Raw genomic sequence first — 11,127 nt, 5'->3', positions numbered from 1 at the left:
GGAATGTCTATAAATTTATATTCTGTCTCCATGTCACCCCCTTTCCTTTTATTCCTGTCAGAGCAGCTCTTCTATATATGGAGTATTGGAACTGGATTGTCAGCCTTGCATAACTGTCTGTGTCCATACAGCGGGTTAACCCCTTCAGTCCTGGCGGCGGCACCAACAGGGGACATCTGCAGCCAGACACCAGTCCTTTGTATCCTGTATTAGGCCTATATGTATGATGGTCGGCGAGGTTGAAAAGGTATTAAGTTTACATGCAGTCGTATGTAAAGTAACACACTGCACGTCTGCGCATCCCACTGTGCAATGCTTTGTTGTAGATGGCGCTTGCAATTATAGGGGCCATGTTGACAGCATGAAACTGACATGTAGCAGAGCTCAGTTTGTTATTTATAGGAACTTAGCTGATCCCTGTCTTATACTGGATGAAAGCTGCAGATGATTTAGGAGTTTCTGATATGTATTATCAGACATTAAAGGGGTCACCCATAACACCCAACCTGGGGGCAGGCACAGGGGCACACCAACCTATTGGTATCAATACCACATTACAAATGATACTCATCCCATGGTGCTTAAACGTGATAGCTGGGACTTGTAGTAGCATCAACAATCTGCTTTACGGATCACTCCCCTGTGTATAGGGGGCGCGCACATGTTTTTGCTGCCCTCCTAAGGGATTTTTATGGGAGACAAACCTATTGGTTGTCAGTGAGCAAATGTGGAAGATATGATGCAGGAGGGGAGGGAAGGAAGGAGGAAATGTAGAGAGCGGGAGAGGAGGTGGTGAGGTCATAAACCTGCCTGAAATTTGAGAAAAACAAGCGGAAAAATAAAGGTCTATAAATAGTTGGCGAGGGTCAGCGAGGAAGGCGCAACGGTAACGGGAGTCTGGGACAGCAAGGAAAAGCTGGGTGATGGAGTTGACCATGGTCCACATCTCATTACTATTCTAAGGGAATGGTCACCCAGCTTTCTCAGGATTCTGAATAGCAAACCCCAAGGTGCCTCTTTTCATTGATTCAAAGGGCAAACAACCTGCAGATAGAAGTGACGACAATTCCTGTTCATCTACTTTACTTATCTATGTGTCCAGGAGAGCTGGGTACTGTGGAATAACCAGGTACATTGGCTATTATGGGATACAAGGAAAGCTGACAGTTTGGCCACTTAACAGAGTACATTGGCCATTCTGAATGAAAGCAAAGCTGGGTGATAAACAGTATGGCAGCATAACTAGTACATTGGCCATTTTACATATAAGGGAAAGTTGGGTTCATTGGTTATTCTGGATACAAGGATGTTCATGATTAGAAACATTTCCCGGAAACTGTCTCTTAAGAAAGGGGGGAAAAAAGTTGCCATCCTGCAGCGCCCCTGCCACGTAACGGAGGTGACCTTACACTGCAATGGCACTTTCTCTTATCGCCAGCATCATAAATGTTCCGGATTGAGGGAGATATGTTTGGATAAGCGGCTATATTACAAGTTAATACTTAACCACAGAACGGCATGGAAAAAAAACTAGAGGGTCTGTGCAATGAGCACTGCCATGTAGCCGTTACACTTGCCACCCAGCTTTCTGCAGAACCTGATCGGTCTCTTATTAGAGCTGCATTGCCACGGACCAGACTCAACATAATGTTATAAGCCATTCAGGGACAGTGGAAAGCTGGTTGATGCCTCTATTGTTCTGATGGGGCTGACTTTCCAGGCAGGTCATCCAGTTAGACACAAGGTATTGTGTTTGAGATCGAATGGACGGAAATTTATACAAACCGTTCCAAAAGGTAAATGTGTGAAAAGTGGAAATGATACTGAGGTGACTATATCTCTGGAGAAGACAAGGATGAGAAGAATTATCATAGGATCCCAGCTGTAATGTAATAACTCACATATTATGTTACATTATATAGGATTACGCTAGTCACTTTTTGTATCTTAGTATAGCATAGAGATCTTACAGTAGGAGTATATTAGGATATGTTATGCGAGTTAATTGATGCTTGTTTTCCCAGTATAACAATGTCCCTAATGAGGGCAGGGAGCCAGGCACTGGGGCTCCATCCCATCTGTAACAGTGTGGGGCTGTATACATGGGATGGCTGTAGACTTTGGGGGCTATGTGGCTGCCACTGTTATGGGGCCACTGCAAATGGCATGGGCAATAGGTTGTAAGCACTCTTAGGCGGTCAACTGTTATGGACATTTTAGAAAGCTATGGATTTTGGGGATACTTGTGCTTTCCCTGTTACTGACACCGTGTAATTGCCAGTATTAGGGTTCTCTGTCTCCACCATTATTAGGGGGCATGGATATGGGTAGTAAGAGCTCTGTGGCTGCCACAGTTATGGGGGCTCTCCGCATGGCATAGCTCTGAGTTTATAAGAACACTGGATGTCGCTGTTATGGGAGCACTGTGGAAAACAATGTGTTAAGGGACATCTTTGTTACCGAGGCACTGTGCCTGTTAAATGGTGACATTGTCTGTCACACTTATGGGGGGTACAGTAGATATGTTGTCTATAGCTAATGGGACACTTTGGTTGTCCTTGTTAGAGAGACATCGTGGTTGCTAGGCTTATGAGTAGGGATGGTCTGAACAGAGTTCGATTCGGGTTCATATGAACCCGAACTCTCGGTAATGATTCCCGCTGTCTGCCCGCTCCGTGGAGAGGGTGGATTCAGCCGGAGGACCACCTGGAAAACTGGGATATAGCCATAGGCTGTATCCCAGCTTTCCAGGCGGTCCTCCCGCTGTATCCACCCGCTCCAGGGAGCGGGCAGACAGCGGGAATCTGATGCCAAGCGTTCGGGTTCGGACCATCCCTACTTATTAGCACTATAGAAACCTGTAGGTTTATAGGTACACTTTGGCTTTTTCTGTTACAGCCTTAACGCTTAAATGCATATGACCCCAGTTGGATCAGACAGTGGGTTACGTGCAGTGCTGACGGTGTGGAAGTCTTCATGGACACCGCGCTGGGTCCACACTTCGTGACAGGTACACTTAAAGGCCATGTTTACATGGCGTAAGACACCGCCCATTCCGTGACCAGCCCGGTCACGGAACGGCTGGTGTCAGAGAAGATAATCCTGACCGGTACTGCAGTACTGGCCGGATGATCTTCACTGCTGTTGAATTCAGATGCGGGCGCATCCACGTGCGCCCACATCCAATTTGCCGCTGGACACAATGGAGCGTGCGGCCGGAGGCGTACGCTCCAATTTGTGCACTGACAGGTTCTCTGCGTCCGCTATTAATTGAATAGCGCCCACAGAAAACTGTCAAGTCTGTTTTTTGCAGCATCGCTAGGGATTCTGGCCGGAGTCTATACACTCTGCCCGGGATTCCCTTAGCCTGCAGCACAATGTAGTATTAATCACTGCTGTGTTGCAAATTTGCAACAACGGTCATGATTAATAATTTACTTACGTTGTGTGAACATAGCCTAACTCTAGAATGTGTTCAATGGAAAGAACATGGCAAGAAGACGCCAGTGTGTGGACACTGCTGTGTGTTTAACTACTGTATGTAGCTTTTATTGGTGTCAATCAAAGACCTATGCTAGCATAAGTATTGGTATTGTTGAATGGGTGGAGCCAGGTAGTATGGGGCAGATTGAAGGTGGAGCTGGAAAATGTGCTATGGGAACTGTATATTTGTTATTAAAGGGTTGTCCAGTTTAGAAAATCCATCCTCATACGCCCTACTAAAGGATGCTAAATTGATAGAATGGGTCCTCTGTTGTAATCTTAAATTGGTTCCTAAGAGTGTCTCTTGTATTGGAGGACCTGTCCTGTCCTGCATTTAGAGACAAATCATTAATGTTACTAAACACTAATCCTTAATTTCCCCTGTGCTGGTTCTGCAGAAAAGCTAAACACTTACTTCCAAGTCCACCATAGAATACGGCTTAGGGCCCTATTACACAGGACAATTATCGTTGCATATTCGTTAACAATAAACGATTTAAAACGACCGCTATTATGAACGACCTGAAATCGTTCACCCATTTACATGGAACGATGATCGTTCATTATCGTTCTTGCGGTTGTCCTGTTGTCGCTATTGCGTTTGTAGCTACTGCAAACAACTGAACGACATCTTATTCCATGCGAGCGATTTGCGAACAAGCAATGATAAAAGTAGGTCCAGGTCTTATTAAGTGATCAGCGATTTCTCGTTCGTCATTTAATCATTAACTGCTATTCAACTGAACAATTATCACTTCAATCCGAACGATTTAACGAATTTCTGAACGATAATCGTCCAGTGGAATAGGGCCCTTACTGTCAATTGAACCTTCTAGAAAAAAAGTATTGTCCAAAGCAGAGATGGACAATCGTGATCTAATATAACATTTGAGTAACATGATTGATTACTTCCTAGAAAATATCTATCTATATTTTTTCCCTATAGGGGAATTATATAGTGAGCCTTATTGGGGAAGTGTTGGCTATTACTCTCTGTACGTTACTGTTAAATGTTGGAGTCTTAATGATATGAGATAAATAATATTTAAAACACACATACAGTGCATACACCTGCTGTACATACACCTTTTCTCAATTGTAGCCCAACATTAACTATGTAGTCCACTATTCTGCACAAATCTGTTTCTGCAAGGAAACTATCTACAAGCTTGCTTACTACTGTTCATGTATGCAGCTTGTAGATCGTTTCCATGCAAATATTTCCACAAGTTATGGAACAAGCCAGGTGAAATTGGGTCATGACGACAAATAACAAAGATGCTTTTATGTACAATTGCATGCTATACACCAAAATGATAAACATTTGTATATTCGCGGTGATTCAAGAGTCAGGAAATGAACCCAAGATTGTATCAAGACTTATTAAGTCATACCTGCAAAAGTCTAGGAGCTTAAGCTATGGTGGTAGATCGTGCTGCATTAACATCTCAGATTCATAGGGTGCTCTAATAATTCTATAAAAGCAATTTGAGATGTTGGGATTCATATGTATTAACTATAAGGGTGAGCGGCAGGATGGCAGTAGATATGGTCAGGATATCATATATGCTTTAGTGGGACCAGCAAGTGTTTCTGAAGTTCATCGGTTGAAATCCATTTTCCTCCTGTATCTTCAGGGACTTGGAAATACAACTGGTCATCAAAAAAGTTGTCCTTAGAGGGATGCATGAAACAAGGCAATCTCATCAATAATCCTGTTATATAGCCACCAAGTAGTGATATCCCAAAGGTTACTCCAAGGGCAACAGCCTGCTGCAGAGCCTGGCCCTGTGCCGTCCAGGTCTTCCTGTTTCCGAAAAGTTCTAAGACAGCCTGTTGTCCCTCCATATCATTGTAGAGAATTTCATGTAGACTCAACCCATTAGTATTAGCAGGTCCAAGCAATATGACCACAATGCTTCCAACTGTGCCAATGATTCCCGGCAGGCCATGCAGGTTATGGATTCCACATTGGTCTTGCACCTTCATCTTCTGGGCTAAGAAAGGACTTAAATATTGAAAGCCTAGAGCGCAAGCCATGGAGGCTAAACACCCAATGCTAACTGCTCCTCCTGGGCTGATAAAGTCTGCTGAAATCCCAACAGCGACTCCTCCAGCTAAGGTGGCGTTCTGGAGATGCACTAGGCTTATCCGGCCTTTTTTTCCCATCAGGCTAGACATGGCAAAAGTAGTGATTGTCCCTGAACTCAAAGCAAGGAATGTATTCACAATGGCCTGGTGTTGAGCTTTTCTAGTCTTGGCCAAGACAGAATTGAAGCTTGGCCAGAAGATCCAAAGAAAGATGGTCCCCAGAAAGGACAAAAGATCAGAACTGGAGGTTGTGACCTCTTTTGCGTGTCTTTTACGAAGAGATGGTTGGTACAGAACTTGAGATACTCCCAAGCCAAAATAACATGAGAAGATGTGGATGGCCACCGTGCCTCCTACATCCATAATATGGAAGTATTTGTTGATCAGCCAGTCATTGACCACAAAGAGGGGGATTTCCATGGCTGAAAGGAGAAGCAACTGAACTGGACTGGTCCTTCCCAATACAGCACCAGCCGAGATGAGAGCTGTGACGGCAGCAAACTCTGCCTCAAGAACGTTACTGAGCCTCAGGAGGATCATCCCATGTCTGAAATGGTAGAAGAAGCCTTGAACAACCATGGACCACTGAATGGCAAAATTGCCAATCAAAAAATTTATGGCAATCCCACCAAAGCCGTAAAGTTTCAGAAAGGACAGCATGAGACCTAATCCACCGAACAACATGATGTGGACATCCTTAAAGAAAGGAAAGATGGTGCCTAGAACGTCATCCTTATCTTCTACTGTTGTGGTCACATTGTTAGAATTGATATGGCTGGATGGGTCTTCAAAGCTGAAAAATAAAATGAAGACGACTATGAAGGCTCCTTGGAGCAGAATGAGTAGGATGGGCAGCTGGCATCGTAGACTTGGTGAGAAGACAGTGGACATTATGCATATGGCAGATCTTGACGTGTTCCTCGTTCATCGGCAACTTGTTGCAGGTTTAATTCTGGAGCATAACAGCTCAGAGGTTCTTCTCACTCACCGGCTGCCTGTCCTGTCCAATCACAGGGTTACGACTCTGAGCGTGGTAACCTTTGTGCAGTGGTAATATACACTGCTTAAATATTACCTTTTATAGCATGTACAAGCTGTGTTTACATTCAGTCCCTTGGCATTGAATGCACTGCTGAGCAGCAGAGCCTCGGGCTGTATCCAAGCATTGCCTCATCAGAAGTACACGCGTACAAAAAACAAAGTAATCAGATTAAAATTGGACTATTCCAGAGCTCAGATATCAGATAGTTTATCACAGTTCTTAAAGAGATTGTACAGGATTAGAATATATGTCTGACACCGATATATATCTGACACTGAGTTCACATAAAAGAAAATACCCTTAAAGTTATTAACAAAAATTTACAAAACGGCCATCACCTTAAGTTTTCATGTCTACTGGTTACAGTATGATTTCTACATTGTAGCAACTCATAGCCTGTACAGTATTCCATGGAAAGTTGAGAGAACTAAGCTTTCAGTGGGGTTTGCTCAGTTGTTTACTGAGCCATCAAAAAGAAAGCAAAACTACAATTTTCATTATGCCCTAAAGGGCCAGAGTTGTCATTTTCTAACAGCTGAAGAGCTACAGGTTGCAAAGGTTCTTGGTGCATTATGGGAGTTGTAGTTTTTCAGTAGCTGGAGACTCAGAGTTTGGGAAATATGATACAGGGTCCTAGGTGGAATCTGGAGTTCTTTTAAAATAATTTATTATGATACAGGTGATTTAAACCGGTTTTATCTGCCATAGGGTCACATTTTCTGTTCCTTGAGAATGTAGAATTTCCTGTTTGCAGGCTCTACTGTAGTGAGAGCTACCCTTCTCTTTCCAGTCTGGGCCGCATGAACGTACCTTGTAAGCTGCCACAGTGAGACCAGGGGCATAACTGCCGTATCGGCTGCTACAGGACCCAGCGCATAAGGGGGCCCAGTGGCCCGCTCCTCCAATTGTCAGGCCCCCTAAGCCTGCATCATTTGCAGCACCCAGCGGCTAAGTGGGCCTCCCAGGTGCTGTAAATGTCTCTTAAACAGCAGGTGCTTGTGTGGTGGCACTGTGATTGACAAGAAGCCAATCTCTCCCTCTCTCAGTGCTCTGGTGCCCGAGCCTGGGAGGAGGGCTAACAGGGGATTCCCTACCAGGGCAGTTTCTAGGTCATTTTGACAACAGGGCGAATATTGATAAAAGCCCTGGGGAAGGAAGGGGAGATTACTCGGGCTACTAGGAAGAATATAGTAATAATGCTTACTGCTGTACCCGCCATATAGTAATAATGTCTCCTGCTGTGTGTTTTCCGTAGTAAAATACCTCCACTGCTGTGCCCTGTGCCTATATAGTAATAATGTGCCTGCTGTACCCACCATAGTAATAAAGTTCCCCCCCCTCTGCCTGCAATAACCCCCCCCCCCCACACACACACACACTACCCCCACCTAACCCCCTATACACATTATCCTACCTGACCCCCCCCCCCTTCAAACACTATCCCACCTGACCCCCCTACACACACTATCCCACCTGTCCTCCCTACACACACTATCCCACCTGACCCCCACCCCCTACACACACTATCCCACCTGACCCCCCCCTACACACACTAACCCACCTGTCCTCCCTACACACACTATCCCACCTGACCCCCCTACACACACTATCCCACCTGACCCCCCTACACACACTATCTCACCTGACCCCCCTACACACACTATCTCACCTGACCCCCCTGCACACACTATCCCACCTGACCCCCCCCTACACACACTATCCCACCTGACCCCCCTACAAACACTATCCCACCTGACCCCCCTACAAACACTATCCCACCTGACCCCCCCTACACACACTATCCACCTGACCCCCCTACACACTATCCCACCTGACCCCCCTACACACACTATCCCACCTGACCCCCCTAGACACACTATCCCACCTGACCCCCCTAGACACACTATCCCACCTGACCCCCCTACACACACTATCCCACCTGACCCCCCTGCACACACTATCCCACTTGACCCCCCTACACACACTCCCACCTGTCCTCCCTACACACACTATCCCACCTGACCCCCCTGCACACACAACCCCCCTGCACACACTATCCCACCTGACCCCCCTGCACACACTATCCCACCTGACCCCCCTGCATACACTATCCCACCTGACCCCCCTACACACACTATCCCACCTGACCGACCCCCCTACACACACTATCCCACCTGACCCCCCCCCCCCTACACACACTATCCCACCTGACCCCCCCCTACACACACTATCCCACCTGACCCCCCCCCCCCCTACACACACTATCCCACCTGACCCCCCTGCACACACTATCCCACCTGACCCCCCCTACACACACTATCCCACCTGACCCCCCTACACATACTATCCCACCTGACCCCCCTTCACACACTATCCCACCTGACCCCCCTTCACACACTATCCCACCTGACCCCCCTGCACACACTATCCCACCTGTCCTCCCTACACACACTATCCCACCTGACCCCCCCTGCACACACTATCCCACCTGACCCCCTGCACACACTATCCACCTGACCCCCCTACACACACTATCCCACCTGACCCCCCTACACACACTATCCCACCTGACCCCCCTACACACACTATCCCACCTGACACCCCCCCCCCCCACACACACACTACCCCACTTGGCCACCATTCCAACAGATACACTACCCCAACAGCCCGGCTCTAGAAACGGCCCTGGGTCACGTCTGTGCACAAGCCGCTCCACAGTATCAGGAGATAGAGATATACTACAGGGTGGCAGATGTAGCAGAGCTCAACTCCCTGAGACCTGCAGTCCCATGAAACACCACAGATAACACAGTGATAACTCTGAGTACAGATAATGCAGTAGATGTCCCCTGCAGTCCTATGTAACACCACAGATAACACAGTGATATCTCTGAGTACAGATAATGTAGATGTCACCTGCAGTCCTATGTAACACCACAGATAACACAGTGATATCTCTGAGTACAGATAATGTAGCTGTCACCTGCAGTCCTATGTAACACCACAGATAACACAGTGATATATCTGCAGTCCTATGTAACACCACAGATAAGACAGTGATATCTCCGAGTACAGATAATGTAGTAGTTATCTGCAGTCCTATGTAACACCACAGATAACACAGTGATAACTCTCTGAGTACAGATAATGTAGTAGCTTTCCCCTGCAGTCCTATGTAACACCACAGATGACACAGTGATATCTCTGAGTACAGATAATGTAGTAGATGTCCCTGCAGTCCCATGTAACACCACAGATAACACGGTGATATCTCTGAGTACAGATAATGTAGTAGTCACCTGCAGTCCTATGTAACAGCACAGATAACGCAGTAACATCTCTGAGTACAGATAATGTAATAGATGTGGCCTGCAGTCCTATGTAACACCACAGTGATATATCTGAGTACAGATAATGTAGTAGTCACCTGCAGTCCTATGTAACAGCACAGATAACGCAGTAACATCTCTGAGTACAGATAATGTAATAGATGTGGCCTGCAGTCCTATGTAACACCACAGTGATATATCTGAGTACAGATAATGTAGTAGTCACCTGCAGTCCTATGTAACAGCACAGATAACGCAGTAACATCTCTGAGTACAGATAATGTAATAGATGTGGCCTGCAGTCCTATGTAACACCACAGTGATATCTCTGAGTACAGATAATGTAGTAGTCATCTGCAGTCCTATGTAACATCAAAAATAACACAGTGATATCTCTGAGTACAGATAATGTAGTATATGGCACCTGTAGTCCTATGTAACAGCACAGATAACACAGTGATATCTCTGAGTACAGATAATGTAATAGATATGGCCTGCAGTCCTATGTAACACCACAGTGATATCTCTGAGTACAGATAATGTAGTAGTCACCTGCAGTCCTATGTAACAGCACAGATAACGCAGTAACATCTCTGAGTACAGATAATGTAATAGATGTGGCCTGCAGTCCTATGTAACACCACAGTGATATCTCTGAGTACAGATAATGTAGTAGTCACCTGCAGTCCTATGTAACATCACAGATAACGCAGTAACATCTCTGAGTACAGATAATGTAATAGATGTGGCCTGCAGTCCTATGTAACACCACAGTGATATCTCTGAGTACAGGTAATGTAGTAGTCATCTGCAGTCCTATGTAACATCAAAGATAACACAGTGATATCTCTGAGTACAGATAATGTAGTAGATGTCACCTGCAGTCCTATGTAACAGCACAGATAACACAGTGATATCTCTGAGTACAGATAATGTATATAGATGTGGCCTGCAGTCCTATGTAACACCACAGATAACACAGTGATCTCTCTGGGTATAGTATAGAATATGGGGACAGGAGCACAGTATTGGGGACACCCTGCATTACCCCCATAGTAAGAGACCTGCACTGCCTCAACACAAAAACAAAAACAAACCAATATACTCACCTAATCCTGGCCCTGGTCTTCCTCTCCTCTCTTCTCTCTCGCCTGTCAGCTGCCGCATGGATCCTCTAGCAGG

At 45.8% G+C, this 11,127-nt stretch overlaps 1 pseudogene; it reads right to left on the bottom strand.

Annotated features, from left to right (window-relative positions):
• Window positions 1–4,957: 4,957 nt before the first annotated feature.
• LOC138780794 (ammonium transporter Rh type A pseudogene) lies at window positions 4,958–6,587 on the bottom strand (annotated as a pseudogene).
• Between the last annotated feature and the right edge of the window lie 4,540 nt (window positions 6,588–11,127).

Source organism: Dendropsophus ebraccatus, unplaced genomic scaffold (assembly GCF_027789765.1).
Source record: "Dendropsophus ebraccatus isolate aDenEbr1 unplaced genomic scaffold, aDenEbr1.pat pat_scaffold_849_ctg1, whole genome shotgun sequence".
In the NCBI taxonomy this organism is placed as follows: domain Eukaryota; kingdom Metazoa; phylum Chordata; class Amphibia; order Anura; family Hylidae; genus Dendropsophus; species Dendropsophus ebraccatus.
This window is presented reverse-complemented; position numbering and strand designations above follow the sequence as displayed.